The sequence below is a fragment of the Petaurus breviceps genome, unplaced genomic scaffold (assembly GCF_028583685.1).
Source record: "Petaurus breviceps papuanus isolate PSGF00001 unplaced genomic scaffold, PetGlider_PUasm1.0 207, whole genome shotgun sequence".
Taxonomy (NCBI): domain Eukaryota; kingdom Metazoa; phylum Chordata; class Mammalia; order Diprotodontia; family Petauridae; genus Petaurus; species Petaurus breviceps.
In genome coordinates, this window is record NW_027185850.1 from 10733225 (window position 1) to 10758744 (window position 25520).

At 43.9% G+C, this 25520-nt stretch overlaps 1 protein-coding gene across 5 annotated transcripts in view; it reads left to right on the top strand.

Moving 5' to 3' along the window:
* The window catches only part of LOC138164896 (tyrosine-protein kinase JAK1-like), a 122644-nt gene that overhangs the window by 38694 nt on the left and 58430 nt on the right, over nt 1-25520 (top strand). The window contains exon 1 of one of the 5 annotated variants that reach the window (XM_069092838.1): nt 19314-19516. The exons of the other annotated variants lie outside the window; for them this stretch is intronic. The gene's annotated coding sequence lies outside the window, so the exon portion shown is untranslated. Of the gene's footprint in view, nt 1-19313; nt 19517-25520 lie in introns of those variants that run through there. 5 annotated transcript variants of the gene reach the window in all.

The window sequence follows — 25520 nt, forward strand, 5'->3', positions numbered from 1 at the left end:
GTGCTCTGGGTAACTCTCTAAGATGACTGAAGTGCACCCAAGGTGTTGACCGCTGCTGGTAGAGGGAGTTTCCTAATACTAGGAGCCAGTCTTCTTGTTGTCTGACTCTCGGTGACTCCATTTGGGGTTTTCTTGGCAGAGATACTGGAGTGGTTTGCCATTTCCTTCTCTAACTCATTTTACAGATGAGGAAACTGAGGCAAACAGGGTTAAATGATTTGCCTGTCACACAGTTAGCAAGTATCTGAGACCAGATTTGAATTTAGGAAGATGAGTCTTCCTGACTGTAGGCTTGGCACTCTATTCACTGTACCATCTAGCTGCCCCATGGGCCGGTCTACAAAATAATTCTCATTTTTACATCTGAGCTTCTCCAGGGCAGGAGAGAAGGGAGAGACATTGGGAGGACCCTGTTTTGATCTGATTTCAATCTTCCTGCTGTTAATTCCCTAGCAGTGGCCTCCTAAGTCCCATGTAGCAATGGTTTTGGCAACTGTCACTGGAGTAAGTTAAGGCCAACTTGCTTAAGAGTTTAAAAAGTGACTTTTTAAAAAGCAATGTGGGTAAAAGGTGGCAGAAAGAGGAGTGCAATGCACAGGGTGACATTAGAGGGACATTTCCAAGTACCCAATTCTAAGGACATAGCCGGTACTTAGCACAGTGCCTGGCAAAAGAGGAGAGTACTGATGGACACTGATTGGAAGATAAGAATCCAGACATTTGAAGTTTGCCATGCAAACTGACCTTTCGATCTGTTTGCTTCCAGTCAGCTTCTTTTTGAAGCCTCAGCCCAAATGCAGGCCTTCACCGGGTTTTCCCTGATTTATAGGCTGGAAACATGAACTTGAGTTCCCTTCCCCCCCAAACCATGCACTAAAGTTGTCTGGTCCTTTGTCCTCTCTGCCCACAAAGTGTAAGCTCTTGGAGGGTAAGAAATGTCTCATTTACAAATTTTGTAATCTCAGGGCCCTCACCCCCATCCTAATTCCTTGCATATAGTAGTTGCTTGATAAGAATTTGTCAAATTGGATCAAATTTATATTTGTCTACAACTTTAAGGGCAACTAGGTAGCACAGTTGATAGGATCCTGGGTCTGGAGTAAGGAAGAGCTGAGTTCAGATCCAATCTCAGGCACTTCCACTAGCTGTGTGACCCTGGGAAAGTGACTTACCCCTGTTTGCCTTAGTTTTCTCATCAGCAAGAATGGAAATAATAGCCCATACTTCACAGAGACATTGTGAGGATCAATTATAGTGATTTCTAACCCTTCAAGTATTGTATAAATATCAGCTTTGATAATGGTGATGATAGTGGTGATGGTGGTGATGGTCATTGTGGTGGTGATGGTGGTAGTGGTGGTGATGGTGGTGGTGGTGATGGTGATAGTGATATTGATTATGGTGGTGGTGGTGGTGATGGTCATGGTCATGGTGGTGATGATGATGGTGGTGATGGTAATGGTGGTGGTGGTGGTGATGGTGATGGTGATTGCTTACTCCAATTAAGAGATGAGCCCCTTGAATACCTAGAGGATCTTTCTTTTCTATTTGTATCTCTAATGTTGCTATTTACTTACCTGTTTGATGTTGAAGTTGCTTAACCTCCTCAACTGTGAGTAGAGGAAGTTAGATGAGATCATCTCCAAGGTCCCTTCCTGTCCTCAATGCTATGTTCCTATGAGCCCATGACTGTATATGAGAAGCAGTCAGTTCATTGTCAGCCCATACTCTGAAGCCTTTCCTTCTTGTTAGGACTCACCAGGGCTGTGTTCTGCTGACAGAGCCTTTGAGAGTCATAGGTTGCCTCCCAACCATGATGAAACATAAGCACACGAGTAGATTTGCAATCCCAGAATGATTATATTTAAATTGAGGTCAATCTGTAGTCTTCCCTCCCAGTTTTGTCACTTTGAAATGTAAACATTTCACAAACACAAATCTAAACATTTGGGATGGTGGAAGGGGGGGAATTCCAAATATTGAATTTTGGGGGTGCTAGAATAGGATGATTTCTAATTCTGGTGATGTATGTGAAAGCTGCTGTGATAAAGTAATTTTGAATAATATTGATGTTTTGACTTATACTGGAAATTCCCCGAGTCTGACTATTGCTTCCTGTAAACACCAGTGAGTAAATGAATAGTGGATTTTGCCCCTTAAAACCTGATGGATGGAGAGCAGAATAAATTTTCTCTGCTTAACTGACTTAGGAAGGGATTAGTAAGGCACAAAGTGCCCCTTCTAGAGGCTAGTTCTACAATGAAAAGCAGAGGCAGTCTGGGTGCTGGATGGACATAAGTTCTCAAGGAGGTGGAAGGGGGAGGACAGGAACACACTAAGCAAACTTATATGAAAATACAAGAGAATTCAAGAAGGGAGCAGAATTGTAGACCAACAATGAATTATTGAACAATTATTATGTGCTATAAGTATTGGCGATTCAAAGAAAGACCAAAAAAGTTCCTGCCCTCAGGTAGCCTGCCTTCTAATGGGAGAGAGAATTTATGTGGAGACATAAATCAAAGAGTTAGAGATTGGACCTAAACCTATGGTTTTCTTGGTAGAGGAAGCTCTCATGTGAGGAAAGTCCCTCTACCAGGGCAGGGTGGAACCTCTTCTATAACTTATAGTCTTAGAGTGTCCTCCTTGCATCTGATGTATGCCCTTCCTGGTTTCATCTCCACAGGAATAAGATGCCCTTCCTAGGCTAACCTCGTTGGTTTTAAACTCACCACCACTCTGCTAATTTAAGCCTTGATTGACTCCACTCTTTCAGCCTCCTCTCCCCTGTTTGGAGGCTGGAGGGTAGGGGACCAAACTCCTCCCAATGCCTTCCTTTATAGAGGGCAAAAGCTGAACTCTCAGATCACTCCACTGTGTCTCTGCTGCCCTGTTTGATTTTATCTCCATGGGACAACGTGGCCAGTGCAGGGTATTCCCTAGTGTCACACCTTCTGCCCCCTTTCCTACCTCCTTTTGTGTAAAGGTGTCCCCTTTAGGTTGTAAGCTCATTGAGGACAGGTGCTTTCTTTTTATTAAAAGAACATCTGCATCCCCAGTGCTTAGCCTAGTGCCTGGCCTGGCATTTAATAAATGTTTATCGGACTGGATTAGAATTACCTCGAATCCTGAGAGAAGAAGTGACTTGATAACTTACATAGGCTGGAATGTGTCAGAGGTAGGCCTTGAACCCAGGTCATACTGACTTCCTGGAGAGCTTTGTCCAGTATGCCATGCTGCTGTGGGTGGAAGTTCTGGAATGACTTCCTGGAGGTGCTGGCACCAGACTTTAACTTTTAAGGAAGGGAAACAGCTTTCTCTTAAATGAGATTTTTCCAACTAGCTTTTCTTCTTCAAAACCTATGGTTGTAGAGGGTCTTTGTATACACAAGGGGGTGCTGCAATGGAAAGGTGACATGGCCTGAGAATCTCTCCCTCTCCCCTCCCCCCCCTTCCCCTGCCTGTTGTCCTTAGCAAAGCTTGTGCTTTGGGTGGGAGGGTTGAGGGGAGCAGCAAAGGCCAAGAACGTAGAGAGCGGCAGGTGGAGAATCCCCAAATAGCTCTTTGGTGACAGTGGTGACTGGGCTAGAGAAAAGACTCGTGGGGGGTGGGGCGGGTGGAAGAAGGGTGGGAGGCATCTGGGATGAGAAAATAGGAAATCAGTGTTTTCAATGAGAGTGTGTATTTAAAGAAGATGCAGCCTCTCACTGAAATTCCGTGAGGACCAGCGACTTCCCCAGTGCCTAGCAAGGTGCCTAGGTTAATAAATGCATGCCAAGTGATTGATGTCAAGCATGGGGCACACAGGAAAGCTGAGGTCCCAAAAGGGCTAGACCCAAGTTAGATGTCCTCTGAGGGCCTTTCCAAATTTGGAAGTGTTTGATTCTAAGAAACGAAATGGAAAGCGTTTCTTATAAGCCAATTGTCTTCCCATGTCCTCCATCACGTAGGGTAAGATCTTCAGGGGACTATGCCATATGTCCGGAGGAAGAACATAATCTTGGCCTTCAAATGTACGAAGGGTTGTCTTGTGGACTGATTGGTTGGCTACAGAGAGGCAGCAAAGGAAATGACTTGCAAAGAGGTGGATCTGGACTCAATATTTAGAAACAGCTCTAACTGCCCACAGTAGAACGCCTGCCCTGTAAGGCACTGGGTGCTCTGCCACTGGAAACCCTTAAACAAAGCCCAGTGACTAGCCATTGGGGATGATGTAGATGGGCCTCTGGGTCAGGTTTGATTGGGACTAACTGGTCTCGGGGTCTCTTCCCACTGGGCTTCTGTGATTACAGCACAGAAGCTTTTCTCTTATGGGCATATGGTGACACCCGGCTTAGGCATTTAACTAATGCGTTAATTTGTAACTGTCATATACATGCAGTGTGGTGCCTGGCACATAGTAGGTGCTTAATAAATGTTTCTTGACTGGCTGGTGCAGTGTTGGGGGTGTAGGGTCTGCAGAAGGGAGGCTCTGCATTCTGACACCTTCTAGCTTTGTGGCCCTTTGGACTCCAGTCTTGAATGGGGTAACATCAGCTAAAAGAGCCTCCCTCCAAGGCCATTTGTAAGAGTGATGCTCCCTTATTGAGCTATGCCCATAACTCAAGGCAAAATTGGTTGTTTCTCTGACTTTATATAGCCATAGGGCCTAGCGCACAGTAGATGTTTAATACATGCTTAATAAATGACCACATGGTAGAGACAGGAAGACGTGTTCAAATTTCATCTTTTAACACTTACTGGCTGTGTGACCCTGGGCCCATCTGAGCTGCAGTGCAAATTGGGGATAATAACAGCATCTGCCTTAAAGCGATGAGGTAGGGCTCAGTTGATAGATAATGTCTATGAAACACTTTCAGAACTTTTAAAGTACTGTTCTTATGGACCACGGAAGGGAGAGATGAGATGCCTCATGGGATACAAGGTGCCCACCCTCGGAGGTGGATCTGGCCCATATCTGGGGACACAGAAGTCCTTCCTTGCCAGTTTTCTTAAGCTCTATTTCTAGTTTCCAGCCAACTAGGAAAGTTGCCAACTACACATGCTACAACTATTAAATGGTTTTGCAACAATATAATTTGGATTACTGGCACTCTATGAGATAACAAAGTGACATCTTACTGCATTACAAACCTGTGAGTCACACCCATTTATGGGCTGCTACTTATATGGGGAACAGAAGGATCGAATTGAACAGCAGAGATTTTACTTTGCTTTATCATGTTTGTTGGCTCCTGTGATTTCTAGGTTAAGAGTCATTGGATGTATTTAACTCCTTAGAGATCTTTACATGCTGGTCTTTAAAAAAGCTCTTAGGGTTGAAACTTAGTTTAAAAGGCCCTGAAATTGAGACAGTATCTATCATTTATTACCTACATGCGGCTGAATAGATTTCTGTCTGACTCAGTGACTCAATTAGTCATAGGATTTCATAGAATTGCGGAACTCTGAAGTACCTTTGAGATAATTTTCAGGCAACGCATTACTGGCAGAGATGGGACGAGAAAGCCAGGTCCTCTGACACTCTCAGCATCATTCTCTAACCTATAGGGCTATTGTTTATCTTCATTCCAAAATAAGCTTCATTGACCTCAGCCACAAAAGACAGCAGAACACTTTGGTCCTTTGGAGAGTGGATCAGAGTCCAAGAATCTTCCCAACAGCATTTCCAGCACACACTCACCCAGCCTAGGCTTGCAGACCTTAAGGAAGAGGAATCCACTGCTCTCAGGGCAACTTTGTCCACTTGGGGACAGATCTCAGCCTTAGGAAATTTTCCTGGTGTCAAACCCAAATCGACCTGTTGGCTGCTTCCCACAGGGGGCCAAACAGAATTAACCCAATGGCTCTTCCCATGCTTGAAGACAATAATCCTGTCTCTCCCCTTCCCCACTTCCTTCTCCAGGTTAAACATTTCCATTTTCTTTTTTTTCTTTTTTTTTTTCTTTTTTTTAGCAATCGGGGTTAAGTAACTTGCTCATCAAGGTTACATAGCCAGTTATTTCTGGGTGTGGTGCTGAGTGTCTGAGCCCGGGATTCGATCTCCAGGTCTTCTCAACACTGGAGCCGGTGCTCTTACTTGCTGTGCTACCTGGCCGCCCCTCCATTTTCTTTAACCTGTCCAAATACGGTGTGATTTCTGGGCCCTTCTCTGTCCTGACTGACCCCCTCTGGTTGATTTCCAACTTATCAAGGTCTTTCAGAAATGTGGCTTCTGGATTCTCCTTTTATAACCTCACTTACTACCAGGATGACCTAGACAGATCAATTCCCTCTAGAGGCCTCAGTTTTCCTTCTGTACAATGAGGGCCTAGACGAGGGCCTTTCTAGCTCCCAGTCTATCACCCTGATATTTGCTTTGTCAACTGTAGCCTGCCCAGATCTAATATCATTCTAGAGATTGTACAATCCTTCATTCCTAGAGCAAAGCTCAAGTGAAAATACTGAGAAATAAACCTTTCTGTCATCATTGAATGGCAGTGCATGACACTAGGAAAATGATTGATTTTGAGAGCCAGGAGGCTTTGATTTACTACTCTTGGACACTCATATATGTGATCCCAAGCAAATCTACAAGCTTCTTGACATTTGTTTTCTCCTCAGTAAAATGGAAAATTGAGGATTGGGCTTGAAGTCAGAGGTGTGGATTCAGATATTGACTTAGTTCTCCTTGAAATGAGGAGATTGAATGGGGAAGAGAAGGAAAGGGAATGAGCATTTATATAGTGCCTTGTATGGGACAGGACTATACTAAGAACTTTCACAAATAGCATCTCATTTGGTCGTAGATGAGTTCTGTGATTCCTTCCAGGTTTAAATATTTGCCCACTGCAAAGAGGGTCATAGTGGCAGTCTGGGCAGATCATACTGGATTTAGAGTCAAGATCTTTGTTCAAATTCTGCTTTCTCACTTTTTGTAGCTAGGGGCAGGACCCTTAACCTTTGAGCCTTAGTTCCCTGACTTTTAAAATGGGAATAATAAAGTGAGCAGAACCAGGAAAACAATCTACACAGTAACAGCAATATTGCAAAGATAACCAACTGTGAAAGACTTAGTGACTCTGATGAAGACAATGATCCAAGACAATTCCAAAGGATCCGTGATGTAAAATGCTATCTCTTTCCATGTCCAGAGAGAGAAGTGATGGACTCAGAGTACAGACTGAAGCATATCCTCCCCTTTCTTTATTTCTATTGTCTCCACCCCTGAACATTGCTAACGTGGAATTATGTTTTGTGTGACTTCATATGTATAATGGGTATCATTTCTTCCCCTCTCAGTGGGTGGGGCAGTGGTGGGGGAAGGAGAGAATTTGCAACTGAAAATAAAAATGAAATAGTAATAATACACCTGCTCAATCTACCTAACATGATGGTTGTGAGAATCAAATTAGGTAATGGCTACAAAGTTCTTTGTAATTGTGAAGATCTTTCTGTCTGTCTGCCCATCCATCCATCCATCCATCCATCCATCCATCCATCCATCCATGCATGCATCCATCCATCCATCCACATATCCATTTATTTATCTATCTATTTACCTATCTATTCATCTATCTATCCATCTATCTGTCCATCTATCTACCTATACATCTATCCAGCCATCTACCCACTTATCCACTTATCCATCCATCCATCCATTTATCTATCTATTCATCTATCTATACATCCATCTATCTGTCCATCTATCCACCTATACATCTATACAGCCATCTACCCAGTTATTCACTTATCCACCTATCCATCCACTCATCTACCCATCCATGCGTCTGTCCATCATCTATTCATCCATCCATCCATCCATCCATCCATCCATCCATCCATCCATTCTTTATAATCAGACTTGTGATTTCATCCCTGGAGGGTTCCTCAATGAAAAACTCCCTTGAGCAATGCACATCAGCAGCTTCTCTAAGAATAGAGGGTGCTGTGAGTTGCCTGGATCCCTGAGACATTTAAATTCTGTTCCTTTAAGTGCTCCATCTTGGTGTGACTTACTAGCTTTGATACCTTGAGCAAGTCACCTCCCTTCTCCAGGACTAAATTATCTCATCTGTAAAGTGGTGCTAATAATGCTTTACTTTACCTCAAAGGGCTCCTGTGAAAATGAAAATATTTAATTGTTGGGAATGTAACACACACATGCACAGAGAGACAGAGACAGAGAGAGAGAGAGAGAGAGAATGCCCCTCACCTCCATCTCTGTCTCAGGAGGCAGCATTCATAAGTCCTGGCTACAAAAATGTAACAGTTAGTGGGTAACTTCCTGGTAATGAGGCTTCCAGACCACAGTGAGGCTGTTCCTAACCAGAGACATACACATGGTCACTCACTGGGCTGATGTCTGAAGCCCTTCCAGCTTGGTAGGATTTGCCAAAGCTTGTTCTTGAGAAGGATTCCCAAACACCAAGTGGATATCAGTCTTGTAACTCTAGCCTGCATCATGGAGTACATGCAGATGCCATCCCCAATTGACTTTACAAATATTTACCTGGCCATTTCCAGTATCACCACACTCTCAACCCTTGTCATCAAAATCTCCTTTGAAACAGAGAACAGATCTCAAATTAGAAGTTCTCCAGAGTCTATCTGACTTAAATTCCTCTTTTTACATATAGGGAAACTGAGGTCTTTCTTGTGGTGAAGTGGTTTGCCCAAATTCACATAGGTAAGAAGTGACAGACAAAATTTAGTGCCCTCCCCCCCCCATAATCTGCAGGCCTAGAGATTTGAAAAATTAATTTAATTAGTTAGAATTAATATTTCTGTAGCAAAAGCTGTGGAAGTTTAGCTATAGAAGGGAAGTTCATTTACCATCTTCTAAAAGAAATATTTTCTACTCCCTGAACTGCCAGTGCTCTCTCTCTTGCTGACTTTTGTTGGGGCAGCAAGGTGGTGCAATGGGTAGAACCCAACTCCTGGAGTTAGGAAGACCTGAGTTCAAATCCAGCCTCAGAAACTTCCTAGCTGTGTGGCCCTGAGCAAGTCACTTCACCCTGTTTGTTAAATGGCAAACTATTCTAGTATTTTTTGCTTAAAAAAAAAAAAGACAGCAGCAACAACAAAACAAATAGGTCAGGAAGATTCCGTTATGACTGAAAATGACTAAACAACAGTAACATTCTTTGTACATCTATTCATTGTACACGGATACACCAAATAGCGCCCGGCACTTGAATACTTAAGCAATACAGCTAGAAATCACATTGTTCTATGGGGTTAGAAGTAGCAGACATAGGATTCTCACCCAGATTCTGTCTCCAAATCCAGCACTTTCTGCTGCCCCACAAGGCTTTTTCTCTCCCCCTCAAAAGTGGTTTTTCCCCCTAAGTCTCCTCCTTCAGCTGATGGTGCCACCACCCTCCCTGTCCCCCAGCACTTTCCTTGAAGTCATTTTTTTTGTACTGTGATGTCATGTCAGATCTCAACTTGGCCCCTTACTACATGTGTGATCCTGGGCAGATCCCTCAGCCTCTGTCACTCAGTTTTCTCATCTGTAAAATGGGTTTAATAATAACTCTTTCTTCACAGGGTTTTCTTCAGTGAGATAATATGTGTAAAGAACTTTGTACATACCTTAAAGCCTCTATCAGTGTTAGCCATTGGTTTTCTTTTCCCTTGCAGAGTGAGCACTTGAGAAATGTTTGCTGAACTTCCCTAAGTGCCCACACTGAGTTAGTGGCAGAGTCCAGTCTAGTTCTAGGCCCCAGGTCTGTTGACTCCTGGTTCACTGCCCTTCCTACTAGACCAAACTGCCTCCCCTGCAGCATGTGGCTTTTAACTGGTATCAGCCAGACTCCTTTGTTGGTTTTTTTGTCCTGGACTCCACCAGGAAATGTCTGCTTCTCAGGGCAGCAGCTTTATTTCTTGTTCCTTACTCTCTGACTGGGGGCGTCTTCCTTTTTTGGCTCCATTTTTTTCTTTGATTTACATGTGTTCCCCTCTCCCCTGGCTAGTGTGGATGGGCTAGTGTGGATGGGCTCGCGTGTATGCAGGAGGATAAAGGGGTAGGTAGGGTTTTGTTTTTTCTCCAGATTGAATCCTGATCTCCTTCCTCTGGCTGCATACTCTTATGTAAAGACCAGCACCTCCCTCAAAAGACAGATTAGTCACCTAGACCCTGAGCTCTGTAGAGCTGCTGTCCCACCCCTTGTCCCCGTTGTCTTGCCCAATAGGGTCACTCATCGCTTAAGGCTCCAGTCAATCCCTACCTCACAGAGACTATCCTGAGTTCAGAAACTAAGGACTGAGTCAAAATTCTTACTCTGTCGTTTACCACCATTGGGCATCTCATTTAGTCTTTGAGCCTCAGTTTCATCATTTGTAAGATGAAGGTGCTGTATTTGATGGAAGCTTCCTTCCTGCTCCAGATCTCTGACCCCATGATCTCTGCCAATCAGAAATTCATCCTTCCTAACATGTCAAAGGTGACACCTAGTCAATGAGGGCATCGATTTTGCTCAACAGTGCCCATCTATTACAAGGAATTTGTTTTTCCTTTCTCTTTTCTCCCATGAGGGGTGGAAAGGAGGAAAAGGCAATTTTAAAAAATTAACAAGGTTTTAAAAAATAGAGAGTTGGGAAAGGGGCCACAGGTGTGTAATATTGCACACACTTTGCATTTTCAGATGAAGTCACTTTTGCTTCATTGTGTTACAAGAAAGCTCTCTTTGGGTGGGGGAACCTGGAAATGTTTGTATTGTAAAAAGATAAGGCATTAATAAAGGTTTAAAAATTTATACATATGTATTTTTTTAAAAAGACTAAAGTCCCATCCTCTGGTACTTATTAACTGGGTAACCCTTGGAAAGTCACAGCCTCTTAGGCCTCTGACAACTCCCTAAGACATGTCTACTAGATCACAGATTGAGTGGCGATCTGTCTGGGTGGAGGGAGTTCCCACACTGGGATTCCGCTGCAATGAGAAAATGGTGGCTCCTTAGAATATTTGTAAGTAATGATCACGAGGGTTTATTCCACTTCCCTGCAGATTGCTGTTGCTCCCAGGATAGAATCATCAAAACTACTACTTCTGAAGCACTTTAAGAGTGCTTCACAAAGAGCCTGTGCTGTAGCAGTCCTGTGAAATACATGGGATAGCTATTATTATCTCCATTGCGCAAGTAAGAGAAATAAAGCTTAACCTTTCAGTGCCTTGACTGTGGTCACACCATTAGTAACAGGCAGAGGAGACTCCAACCAGACCTAGCACTAAATCTAATGATGTGTGGATCATCACTGTCATCTTCAGAGGTCTTTTAGACCAATACCATCATTTTGACAGTTGGAGAAACTGAGGCTCAGAGATGTGAAGTGAATTGTTCAAGGTCACACTTGAACCCGGACTTCCTAGATCTTAGTTTAATGCCCCCATGCTGCCTTCTCATTGAGTTATGATGGTGGGGGGTGAGGGGGAGAAGAAATAAATTGAGCCTTGGCATGGTGCTAGACACATGGCTGGTGCTCACTCAGGGTTTCTGGGAATTTTCCCTTTATTATTCTTGACCCTAGAAAGAAATGTCAAGCTGGCCATCCAGCTCCCCTTGAAGACCATGTTCTGCAAATCCTGCAGCTGTGAGGTCAGGGCTGAAGTGTTGCTTGTAGTCAGTGTCTACGAGACCCACAGGAAAAGTCCCTGAGCTCCATCTTCTGGGCAGGTCTGTTCCTCCCCAGCCTGGCAGGTGTGAGAAATGGGCAGGGCACTTGGGGACTTTGGGGCCTTCTTCTTCTATCAGAGCACCTGTTTTCAAGGCAAGAGTGTGGTTTGTAAAATCATCAGATCTTAGCTGTTGGAGGTCCCAGATCTCTGGAAGTCTAGTCCAGCCCATGACCATGAGTTGAATCTTAATTATACCATGCCCAGAAATGGACATCCACAGTGCCTGGCACATAGTAGGTTCTTAATAAATGTTAATTGAGGACCCCCAGTGAGGTGAAGCCCTCCCCTCATGGAGGTGGCCTATTCAGACTTGATCTGAACTCTGCCTCTTAGAACCTTCCACTCATTGCTTTGAGTTCTTCCTTCCAGGGCCAGGAATAATGGCCAGGCTCTCATTCCCATAAGAACCCTTCAGATATTTTCCTTTACTCTGCCGTCTTGGCTCTGCCTCTGAACCTTTCAGATGTTTGAAGAACCCTACCTCCCCATGTACCTCATCTTCCCTTTTTTTTTTTTAAGCAATTGGGGTTAAGTAACTTGCCCAAGGTTACACAGCCAGTTATTTTGTGTGGGTGTTAAGTATCTGAGGCCAGAACCAATCCTCGGTCCTCCCAACTCTGGGGCGGGCACCTCACTGCGCCACCTAGCCTCCCCTCATCTTTCCTTTTCTAGGTTAAACATTGTCAGATCCCTTACCAGCTTCCCCCTCTATGAATTGAGTTCTCCAAAGACCTTTCCACCTCTACCTCTTGTAACCTGTAGTGACAGGGATGGGGGAAGTGCAAAGAGACAAAAAGAGGAGAGTACCATCATTTGACTTATTTTTACTGTAAACAGTTCTGGTTAAAGGGCTGTAGTGTGGCTTATATTTCAGATGATAGAATCCTATGTCTAAAGCTAAGAGGGACTTCAGAGGTCACCTAGCCCAACCCCCTTATTTTACAGGTCAGGAAACTGAGGCCAAGGGAAAGTAAGTGACCTGCCCAAGGTCACACTGGTAGCAAATGTCAGAGTAGGATTTGAGCTTGGGTTCTCTGACTCCAGAGACAGCGTTCTTTACACTGTGCTGAATAAGTCTATTCACTAAATGGGTTCAAAGTGAGAACTCAGAAAGACCTTAGTTTAAAAAGGCCAAGGTCTCCCACTTTATCCTGGGCCATTTCCAGTCATCCTGATTGACATCTGGACACTGGACCCAGATGGCTCTGGAGGAGAAAGTGAGGCTGGTGACTTTGCACAGCCCTCCCTCACTCAAATCCAATTCATTGCAAGTCATGTCCTCATCTCCCTGATGTCACAGTCCTCTTCAGAAATGAAGGATAAACCACACACACAACCACAATCTTTACTCTGTGCTGTTTATCTTTGTTGAGACTATTTTATGTTTATAATGAAAATGATTGTTTAAAATAGTAAAGCGCAGAGGCTGATTGAGATGATCTCTAAAGTTCCTAACAAGTGAACTTGAAAAAACAAACCCCTTTTGCACAACCAACTCTCCCTTGCTCCTTACCTAGTTTTTTGTTTGCAAATGCTAACACCAAACATCTGTTCTATGTAAATCTATAACTAAAGACAATCAGCACACTGTGGAAACCATAGAGGGTATAGGCATCCTTCCATTTTATCAGGGTTTGAATATTTTTATCTGTGATCTCATCCATGTGATATTCTGTCTAACAATGGAGATCACTGGTCATTCGTGCTGATCTACAGTATGGACTCACCACTGTCTTCCCATAAACAGACCACAGGAGATCCGCTCTACATGCTGGAAGGCATTTCTTACTTCTCTTTGGCAGTGTGAAGATGCCAGTGAAGTTTATGTGGGCTGCGCAGGGGGTGATATCTGGTGCTATCATGACATGACCGGGCCATCTACTTTGCCCATCATTCTTTTCTTTGTTGATATCTGCCTCTCTGTTTCCTTCCCTGTTAGACTGTGAACTCCTGCAGAGCAGGAATCGTCTTTACCCTTCTTTGTACCCCTAGCGCTTAGCACCTTGCCCTGAATGTGGTAGGTACTATATGAATGTGTGTTTCTTTCTGTTCTTTCCAAAGTCCTCTCCAATGGTAAGGTTCTCTGGTTATACAGCTTCTTACTTCCAAGTATACAGAATGCTGGGAGCTAGGCCAATTTCATAAGCTGCCTGGTAGAGGTCTCATTTTAATGAGTTAATAGGAATGACTTGTAATTATGCAATCAAAACACCAAGCTAAAAAAAGGCTGGCTTCTACAGGAAGGATACTCTTTACCTACACGTGAAGATTTCTAAAGTGCTTAGAAAACTCATTCTCTTAAGTAGATAAACATTCCCTCATCTTCTAGCCAGCAGCCACTATCATCTTTCTAAGGCTTAAGTCTCACCACATGACCTTCCTTGGCCCCTTATTTCTATAGAATAATATGTGAAGTCCTTAGTCTGGCATTTAAGAGCCCACACAGCCTACCTTTCTAACATTATTTTAAATTACTTATAGGATCATAGGCCAGAGCTAGAAGGAATCTCAGAGGCCAGAGAGTTTGTCCCCCACATTTCATAAGTAAGGAAACTGAGGCTCAGAGAGAAGTGACTCATCTGAGAAGTAGCAAGTGGCAGAGCTGGCATTTGAACCCAGACCCACTGACCCCAGAGGCACACACTGCATGTGTTCTTTTTTTTTTCTTTTTGGAGGGGGAATGTAGGGCAATTGGGGTTAAGTGACTTGCCCAAGGTCACACAGCTAGTTTTATGTTAAGTGTTTGAGGCCGGATTGGAACTCAGGTCCTCCTGACTCCAGGGCAGGTGCTCTGTTCACTGCACCACCTAGCCACCCCATGTGTTCTTGATGAACTCTACCTTCCAGCCACAACAGAATACTTGCCATTTTCTTCTTTCTTTCTGCATTCCTGGAATGCCCTTCCTTTTTTATTTCCATCTCTTAGGATATACAGATTTTCCTTCTAGGTTCTACCCAGGCACTACCTGTTCTAGGAAGCCGGTCCCAATTCTCCTGGTTGTTTGTACCCAGCCTTCCCTGAGTTTTCTTGTCTTTTGTATATGTGTCTCATCCCTGCCCCCTCCCCCACGCTCCCCGAATGAACGGAAGCTTCTAGAGGACAGTGATTGTTTTTGTGCTTTGTGTCTGTGTCTTCCTGGTCTGTAAAACATGGAGGCTGGAGTAGATGGCCTTTAAAGACACTTCTCCAGATCCAAGATGGCTGGCTCTTCCCGTGTGAATCTGGGCAATGGCTTCATCTCCCTAGGCCTCAGTTTCCCCACCTGTAAGATGAAGGGTTGGACAAGACGGCATCCTTTACAGTTGGAGATTTAGGATGCTGGGATTCTAGAATGAATGTTTATGGAATTGAGTTGATTATGTTGGTTCAGTTGGCCTTGTTGGCTTTGCTTAGCAAGACAAAGCCCTTGCTTGACTGCAAAAGTAAATTCTCCAAGAGGCCTGTTCCAAAATCCAAACTGAGGGGAGCAAGTATTTATCAAGTATCTGCTGCACCAGGCTCTCTGCCCAGCTATGGGGATACAAAAGGGGGCAGAAACCCGTCCCTGTCCTAAGAGAGCTCAGAGCCTAAGAGACCTGACTGGCCTCACACAGTAAGTGTATGAGACAGAATTTGAACTCAGAACTTCCTGACCCCCAAGTTCCATACTCTCTCCACTGTGCTGCCTAGCTGTCTTAGTAATGATAGCTGACATTTATGTGGGTTGTTAACATTGGGAAATTGCTTTACAGACTCCATGTTTTAGCTTCACAACAGCCCTTGGAAGTAGGTACTGGTATTATCCACATTTTACAGATGGGGAAACTGAGAGAATCTAGAAAGTGGAGGTGAGGGGAGAGAGAATTGTAGGCTTTGGGGAAGTCTCCCTGAGCCAGTTTAATTGTACCTCTTAGCAGATATTCAACAGCCCAAAGGCAGCACACCCTGGCAGGAATTCCTTAAATGTGGCCATCTTGGCAAGCTGATCTTTGGTGATAATTATTGGTTAATGTGAATTGACGTCTGTAGCTTATGACAGCTTTGGCTTCCAGAGAAGGGGCTCAAACTCCATGGGGGTATCTTGGAATGACATACATGTATCCCCTGTATTTCCCATCAGAGCTTACTTCACAGAATGAACATATTGACAGAATGCCAGGGTCTTACTTAAACCAATAAATGATTCATCTTTCCCGTCAGTACTTGAAATGGGACCCCAACCACAGGATCACACAATCTTGGGAGATCTCAGAGGCCATAGAGACCAATCTACACTGAATTCCCAAGGTCCCGTACAGGTGGTCATCCAGTCTTGGCTTGAAGATCTGCAACAGGAGGGAATCTCTCACCTCTTTGGGGTCAGCCTGTCCCACATTTGGATGACTCTCGTTGTTAGGAAGTCAGCCCCCTCCTTCCTCTGTCCTCCAGGGTCAGCCACAGCAGACCAGATCCTTCTTCCACATGATAGCCTTTCAGATGCTTGAGGACAACTAGAACATCTCACTTCAGTCTCCTCGGCAGGCTAACTCCAGTTAGTAAGATTGGAACATTGAAACTAGAAAGGACCTTATTTTGTAGATGAGGAATCTGAATGTCACTCTGTGGGGAGGGGCTTGAGAGAGTCAGGGAACAGATACAGTGGTGTGTTGTATAGTGTCTTGGCAGCATGACTAGAGGATACAGAACCAGTCTTAGAAGATACCTCAGAGCATTGAACTTTGAACTCAGTAGATGTCTCTAATTTAGGAAATGGGCACAGATCTGCATTGGCAGAAGGAGTTCCTTCCCCAGGCACTCCCTACATTTTTGAAGCTACAAGCTCAGTCATATATGTGAATATATATGTACAGTGTGGATATGTGTGGCAGAGCACGTAGGGGACACCACGGTGGATAGAACACTGGGCCTAGAATCAATGCAAATCCGGCCTTAGAGCCTTACTAGCTGTGTGACCCTGTGCAAGTCACTTCCTCCCAGTTTCCTCATCTGTAAAATGAGCTGGAGAAGGAAATGGCAAACCACTCCAGGATCTTTGCCAAGAAAATCCCAAATCGAGTCAGGAGAGTCAGATACAGCTGAAATGGCTGAACATCAAATGAGCTAGGCCCCGTACTAAGCCCAGAACTGGGATCTGGACCACGGCCCTCTGACTCCAAATATGCTGCATCTGCCTAACCCAGAGGTTCTTACCCTGGACTCTGAACTTGTTTTTTTTTTTTTTTTATAACGACATCCCAGTATATTCCTTTCTAATCCCATGTGTTTGGTTTTATGCATTTAAAAACCTTTTCCTGAGAAGGGATCCACTGGTTGCCCCAGACTGCCAAAGGGGTCACTGACACAGGAGCTTAGTGGTCAAGGTTTCTGTAGGCCCACGACATTTCTTCAGCCCGGTCACATGCCTTCTCCCAGGATCCCCCGCTTCACCACAGGTGCTTTCCCTAGAAATCCCAATGAGCTTGTACCTGGCTAATTGTCTGCTCATTTCCATGGGAGAGCCTGCCAAGTGCTGTTAGCTACTTCACAAGGCTAAAACTAGTCTGGGTCAAGGGTCTCTGGGGAGTGAAGCTCCTGTCCTGATGTGTCTGGTTAAACATTAACACATGTCCCAGCCCCTCCCTGCCTCAGTGCAAACACCACCCATCTATGATCAGTAAGAGTTGGGGAGGGAGAGGGACTGAGCAGCCTCGAAGCCCTCTAACACATCTCTCTAAGGTCTAGGACTCAGGGCTCTGGGCTCTCTTGGGTCTTCGCCCCCTTGAATGGTCTGCTCAGGCCTATGGGCCCTTCCCAGAATCAGGTTTTAAATGTTTAAAATAAAATGGTTTACAAAGGAAAACAATTATGGAAATACAGTTGTTTAAAAAAAAAAATAAGCCAAGTTCATGGGCCTCAGGTTAAGAATCTCGGCAAAGTTCTCTGGAAATCGAGTGAAGAGCCACCAGAGCTGCTGCTTCTCCTTCCTCTGCCAAGCAGAGCCAGTAACCACGCTGTGGTTTTCTTGGCTCACGCTCCTCGAGATTCTTTGTCATGTCCTCATTCCCCTCTGCAGCCCTCCAGCTTGTCAGTAGCTTAATATTGTCTGCCAGATGTTCCAGGCTTCCATGCAGTTGGGCTGTCCCTGTCCCAGGCCCAGACACACTGTCTGGGCACTAAGGTTCCTGCCCACTCTATTCACTGCTGACTCCAAGGGAGCTCTCCTTCCACCCGTAGCATTGAGGAATGACTAACACCTAGTCCCTGTTTATCGACTTTATTATATTATGCAGGAACAGACTAAATCTGTGATTTCATGGGGGTAAGGAACTCCCAGGTGAGGACACTTCCTCCTTCAATGTTCTTGGCACCTTACAGTCCTTAGACCAGGACACTGCAAGGATGACTTGCCCAGGGTCACCAGGCAGGACCTGAACCCTGGTGTTCCTGGCTTTAGTCACTAAGCCTTGCTTGTTTCTCATTTATTGCACCCCCCGCTTGTTTATATACATATATGTATTTATATAGGGAAATATATGTGCTTATGTACACATACACATATACATAAATGTATAATGTGACTATATTGTAGTGTGATATATGTGTGTTATAGTGGGTAGAGATCTGACCTCTGAGTCTAGAAGACCTTGGGGTCAAACCCCTCGTCTGACATAGAATGTGTGTGACCTAGGTGAGTTCCTTAACCTCTCAGTGCTCTGGCTAACCCTCTACGTTGCTGAGAAGGTGCAGATCTGTATTTAACAGAGGGAGTTTCCTGACTGGGTCTAGGCAGCTGGTGGGTACCTGGTATAGAGTGCTTGACCTGGAGTTTGGAAGACCTGAGGTGAGATCTTGGACATTTTACCAGATATGTGACCCTGGACAAGTCACTTAACTTCTTCATCTGTAAAATGGGGATAATAATCCCTACCTCCAGGGTTATTGTGAAGATAAAATGAAATGACATTTGTAAAGTATTTTGCAAATCTTAAAGCACTATATAAATGCTGGCCATTATTATTATTATTAAGGCCCTCCTCCCCGGCCGGTACAGTTTTACTCACCTAGGAAGCAAGAAATTTGAGTTCCAGTTAATTCATTAAACATTTATTGAGTATTTACTATGTGTCAGGCACCATGCTGAGCATTGGGGATGTACAGACAGAAAGATAGTCCCTGTCCTCAAGTAGCTTACCTATTAAGTGGGGGATGGTGACCCATAAAAGGAATCAGAAAATGGAGGGATAATATACGATCTAAATACGAGGATATAAATACGAGGGCCTGATGGAGAAGGAAGTTCAAATGGTCTGGAGGGAAGCTGGGGAAGATGTGAAGAAGGGAGTGTACTGCCCTGGGCCCCTCCGTGAAGTGGAAGTACAGGAGAAAGTGACCAGTCAGAGGAAAGAGCCACAGGATGGAGGCATCTCCGGGGGGAGGTGGCCACAAGGGCATGGGGGAATGGGGAGTTGTACCCAGAGGAGAAGGAAGCAGGATCACAGCTATACTACCCTCCCCACCCCCACCCCCTCATCCCCAGGCTGCCTCACTTTGTCTCTTGGTCTCGGTTCTGTATAATGACCAGTCTGCTTACTTCTAGTCCTGCGGTTCTATGATTCTAAAATGTATGCATACTGTGTGTCTGTGTGTGTGTGTCTCTAGCATATCTGTATTACGTGATACGTGTGTTTCTTTCTCTCCCTGCTATTTTCAGAGAAGACAATGATGAACTCTATGTCTTTTGAGCAAGAACGGGCCAAGTGCTGGGTTAGCAGAGTCTTGCTGAAGTTTTCAGTGATGGCGGTTCCCAAAGATCACCTAAGGCGTGACTCCCGCTGGGGGAGGCTGTGAGCACACTTATAAGACCAGCTGGGACACAGATCTTGGTTGAAAAAAAAATGGTTAGTTTCCTTCTGACCCATCATACAAAAGCCCAGTGTTCTCACAACCAGAGTAGCCCTGGAAACAGATAAACAAAACAACATAAATGAATGACAGTGACTGATAATAATAAAATATTCCGCTTTAGTGTTTTGTTTTTTAAAGAAAGAAAGGGTGTGTGCCCTATAAATTCACACAAGCATTGACCACTGGTTCTGATCTGCCTTTTAAAACGTTCTTCATGGCCCTCATTGCAATCAGTGTGAATACTGTTCTCCACGTTCTGCTTTCTTCACTCTGCTTCAGTCTATACCAGTCTGCCCATTTTCCTCTGAATTATTCATATTGTGTCCTGCTGGACCACACTATAGCATGACACTATATATTCATTTACTACAATCTGCTCAGCTAATGACATGGGGTTTGTTTCCAACTTTTTCTTGAAAACTGATTCTGTAAGTATTTTTCACCAGCTAGCTTCATTCTTAATAACCTCCTTTGAGGTATAAATCCAGTAGTGGGATCCGTGGGTCAAAGCACTTCTAACTTTTCTTGCTTAATTCCAAGTCGCTTTCCCAAAGATTTGGGCCAATTGTCTGCTCCTCTAGCAGGGACCTCATTAGGGGGCCTCTTTTCCAGCAGCCCTGGCAGTGCTGGTTTTCTGTCTTCTGTTCTCTTTGCCACTCTGCTAGTTCTCAGATAATACAGAGGAGATCTCTGTAAGGGAATTTCTCTGATTATTATACATGTGGGCACTTTTCCAAACGGTTTTCAAGAATTTTGTGGTTCTTCTCTTGAGACCTGTTTGTTCCCGTCATACACATCACTTATGCAACGGAGAATGACTCCCATGGCTGCATGCTAACTCCATGTGGATTTCTGAAATGCTTCATGCAAAGATTTGCCCTTGGACTTTGTATTCTTCTTATTCTCGCTGTAGTGGTAATTGTGCTAAAGCTATTTATTTTTATTGTGTCAAAGAAGCTGATTTCAGTTTTAAAATCATATTCTATCATGGTTGATTGCAAATGTACCCATAGTTGAGAGAGACAGAGAGAGGGAGGGAGAGAGAAAGAAACTCTTCTGTTCTTTAACTTGTTAGTGTTAATTAAATCGATTCATTCAGTGATCAGTTCTTTTCAGATAATTTCATTTGATTCTCCATTTGGGGGTGGAGATTATGTGGACATTTGGTTCATAATCTATCCCCCATGTACACTGTGGCTCAGTCCTTCTTTTCCTCCTGGAGTTCCTTATTTATTTATTTTAATGACAGTTCAACTTTCTCTTGTGCTTTATCGTTGCAAAGGGCTATAAAGCAGACAGGACTAGTGTTACCCCCATTTTTTAGGTTTGCCCTGAGATTTCATCAGTATAAGGAGTTAACTACAAGAAAATTCCCTTTCCCAACATAGTCAGGCAACTGTTCTGTTTTTTGAGTCCTAGAGACTTGTATGGAACACGGAGCTTAAGTGACTTGTCCAGGGTCACACAGCCAATGTGTGGCAGATGGAGGACTTGAACTCATGATTCTGAGGCTGCTTCTCTATCCACTGGGCCATCTTGCTTCTGTTTTCTCCCTGATTTGCTGATGAGGAAAATGTGACATCTGGAGATGAAGTGCCTTGTGCCACAACTGCTTGGGTCTGGAGCAGAGATGACAGTCCTTTTCATTGTCCCGCACTGCCCCCACTTAGCCTTGAGGACACCTTTGTCTATCATGTATCAGAGCTTGGGCTTAGAGCCAGGAGGGGTCAAGTGATGTGCCCAAGGTTACAAAGCTTCCACCAGGGGAATTGGGACTTCAAGCCGATGGTTCTTGAACCTCTCTAGGACTCTCTCCAGGATATTCCGTAGCCTTTTAGAATAGAGGCAGCTTTGGTATCTAATTAGGAGGAACAAATACCCAGAGAAGCAGATGGGGAAATCATCTTTCTTCTCAAAATGTGTGTCTGTGAGTCAGTATGGGGATGTGGTGCATATTTTGATCATCTTTCAGCCTTCGATGCCCTTTGACATTTTCAGCCTTTGCTAACAGGACCCCACAAGCTATTCGGACTTGCCATCCCCCTCAACCCCTCCCCTCCTGGCTTGTGTATCATCTGCCTATCTCAGGAAGGAGGCAGGCTTTCCTGAAAAGTGGCCTTTGTTGCTGGGAATACAGAATGGCAGGATGCCAGGGTGTCATATAATTTATCTCAGTCTCAAAGTGATGAGAGAGACAGAGACAGAGAGAAACAGAGACAGAGAGGGACAGAGGGGAGAGAGACAGAGAGACAGAGAGACCTGGGAAAGGAGAAAGGAATGAGAAGCCCAAAACAAGTAACGTAGATTTAAATGGAGCATAAAAAAAAGCCTAAAAAGGAACCTGAGGGGAAAGGGAGAGAAAATCTGAGAGGAATAGAGAAAAGGTGTGGCGGGCCTCTCCAAAGCCTGCTAGTAACCCTTAATGGCACAAGATTAACAATGGAACAATCATAATGCTAATGATAGTGATACTTTTAGAACTTCTTAGGCCCAAAGCAGCTCATTTAAATCTCACCACAGCTCTGAGAGATAAGAGGCAAACCTGAGCCTGAGGTCAAAGAAGTAACTCAGTGGGTCCAAGGTCCTAGGCTAGGAATAATAGGCACTCCATGCTCCTGTAAAGGCTTTAAGGATTACAAAGCACTGTGTTCAGAACCACCCTGTAAGATGGGCAGGACTAAGAGTATGGTCCTCGCCTTCCCCCCTCCACACACACACACCTCTTATCCTGGGGAAAACTGAGGTTCAGAGGTGTTTGGGGTTAGAACAAGGGTCCCAAGGCTGGGAATCCAGGCATCCTGGTGACTAAGTTGGGTTCCAACTTGATCTGACTTGGGACCAGTCATATTCTCTAGTAGAAGAGTAGTTTACCCTTTAGCTAGGATGGCAAACATTTGCACTCTTTGGTGGGATCTGCTTTTTAAAGGAATTTTGCCCAACAAGGCATTGGATTTTCTACTTCTCACCTTCAGTTTTTCCCAGGAATCAGTCCCAGACAAGAACACCTTTTGGTGTGGACTGAGGCTGCCTCCTTCTCCCTCTGCCAGCTCCACTTGGGTCTGGATTGGTTAGAAGGGAAACCACCGAGATGTTATCCACGTCATTATTTCTTTCATGCATCAGATCTTTTCAGAGAATTTCCCCCTTTTGCATAATGAGCTCTTGACTTTAGCCCTTCTAACTCCAGAAACCTATCAGAGATCATTCAGAGAGGAAGGAAATTTGTAGATAAAAACACAGTGTGAGGCTGGAACCAGTCCCTGAAGATGGCCTCATCCAACCCTCTAATTTTCCAGATGAGGAAACTGAGACTCAGAGAGGAGAAGAGATTTAATCTATTTGCTTATTTGGGAAGGAATGAGTTAGATTAGATGTTCTCCCTTCTAGCTCTCAACTTTTCTCTTCCAGGGTCCTTCTGGCCCTCTATGATCTCACTTTCTCTCTTAACTGCTTTCTAGCTTGAACATTTGATGGTGCCTTTCAGCAATGATATTTTAATTTTTAAGGCTCAATCCACCTTTAGTATTCTGTGTTCTAGCTCTTCTAAGGCCCCTCCAAGCTTTAACATTCTATGTTCTAAGGTCCTTCCCAGCTCTAACATTGTATGTTCTAGGTGACTTGTCCACATTCATACAGTAGAGCCAGACTTAGAACTTAAATCAATTCTTTGAGTTCACTTGTGACAATAGTAGCTGAAGGATAAAGGTCAGATGTGAGGGCTAAAAGAAAAATGGACAGAGTTAAAAGAACTTCCAAAGAAGGAATTATTTTAATTTCTTTTTTACCCTTTCATTCGAGGATATCAAAGCAGTTTTCCTTGATAATTTCTTGAAATATGATATCCAGGTCTTTTTTTTTTGTCATGGCTTTCAGGTAAGCCAATAATTCTTAAATGATCTCTCCCTGATTTATTTTCCAGGTCAGTTGTTTTTCCAGTGAGATATTTCACATTTTAATCAATATTTTTTTTTAGATTTTGTTTTATTGTTTCTTGATGTCTCATGCAATCCTTAGGTTTCACTTGCTGAATTCTAAATTTTAAGGAATTATTTTCTTTAGTGAGTTTTTTTACCTCCTTTTCCATTTGACCAATTCTACTTTTTAAGTAGTTATCTTCAGAGGATTTTTGTACCTCAACAGAGAGAAATGCCAGGAGTAGCTGCCCAGAGGAGTTGCTAGTTGACTGACCCCAACATAGCTCCAATGATATTTTAGCAGGAGAATCAAACCTGAAACAGGTCTAGGAACTGGTTATTTTTATGCCAGTTTGTTCAAGTTTCTCTTTCCTGGAACAGAGAGCTTTGAATCTGGGTAGTGACAGGTAAGGATTTCTCTCCTCCCCACTCTCCCAAATATGATGGGTCTCAGAAGGTAAGAACATTTTTCTGGGTAATATTTGAAAGCCTTGTACCTAAGGGATCTGAGGACTCTGTCCTTTTTCCCCAAGTGATGGGGCTCATACAGATCAAATTAAGCTCTTTCATTTCTTAGCTGATGGTAGAGAGAACAGAATTTATTGACTTACAGTGGGAGTTCAGGTGGTTTCATCCCTTTGTTCATCCAGGATCCACCCAGGATAATAACAAGATAAGGCTTCCCAAGAACTTGAATCAGCATTCAGTAGAATTATCTCTGCAATCGAAACATCCAGGTTCAGACTCTATCTCTGACACTGACCAGACCACCTCTGAGAGCCCTTCAGGCTCAAAGATCTCAGCTCCAAGGACTTATTGGTCCTATTACTTGTTTTTACTATTATGTAACTCTAAGACAAAAGGCTTCAGGACAACTGAGATCTGCTTTAACTTAGGGAGTCTGTATTCCTGAACCTTTGAAAGCATTGATCTAGTTCACTAGCTGTGTGACCATGGGCAAAAGATTCAACCACTCTTAGCCTCAGGCAGTCTGCTAGAAAGATGTTGTTGATGGGAGTACCCATACTGAGGAAATCATGGCTGCTTGGAGTATTAATAGGCATCTAGCTGTCACAGTGGAGAAAGTTTTGCAGTTGAAGTCAGGAAGACCTGGGATCAAATCCTACCTCAGACACTGGACTAGCTGTGTGACCCTGGGCAAGTCACTTAACTGCTGCCTGCCTCAGTTTCCTCATCGGTAAAATGAGGATAATAATAGCACTTCCCAGAATTGTTGTGGGGATAAAATAAGATGATATTTGTAGTGTTTTGAAACCTCCCAGTGATATTTAAATACTAGTTGTTATAATTTTTAATTATTACTGTTAATGACAATTCACATTTCTGTAGCACTTGAAATTCTTTGAAGTTGGCAGTGAGGGTTTGGAGATTAAATGCGGTCATATTTATAAAGCACTTTGCAAACTTTAAAAGGCTAGCTATTTTTACAAGAGCGCTGGGCTGGATAGATAGATTCTCCAGTCATCCTGATCAAGGCAATAATGGAACCCATAGTGGGGAGGTGGGGAATGAGATCACTATGGGATCTGTAAAATGGGCTAATAATAACCACACTACTTAATCTCCCATATTGGGATCAGATGAGATCATGTCTGCGAAGCACTTGGTGACCAGAAAACCACAATTCCTATCCATGTGAGTGATTATCAATTGTTTGCTTCATCCTGACCCTAGTTAAGTCTGAGTTCACTAGAAGGGGGCGGGGGAGGGGAGAGAGTGGCTGGAGAGGGACAGTCGGTCAATCAATGTTCATTTACTCAGAGCTAGAGTGAAGCAGGGTCTTAGGAGGGGGCCACACAGGAAGGAGAAGGTTTGGTCTCTGTCTCTCGGAGTTTCTCAGCTATTTGGGGATATTCAGGTTGTCTGTGTAATAACATGATGGTAACTCCCATTTATGTAGATCTTTAAGGTGTGCAGATGCTTTATTTCGTTTGATCCTCATGGCAAACAGGAGGGAGGTGTTCTTATTATGTTCCCATTTTACAGATGAGGAAATTAAGATTATGCTGTATCATTTAATAATTGAGTCTGCTTTGTAACCAACCCTGTTCTGCATTTTGTC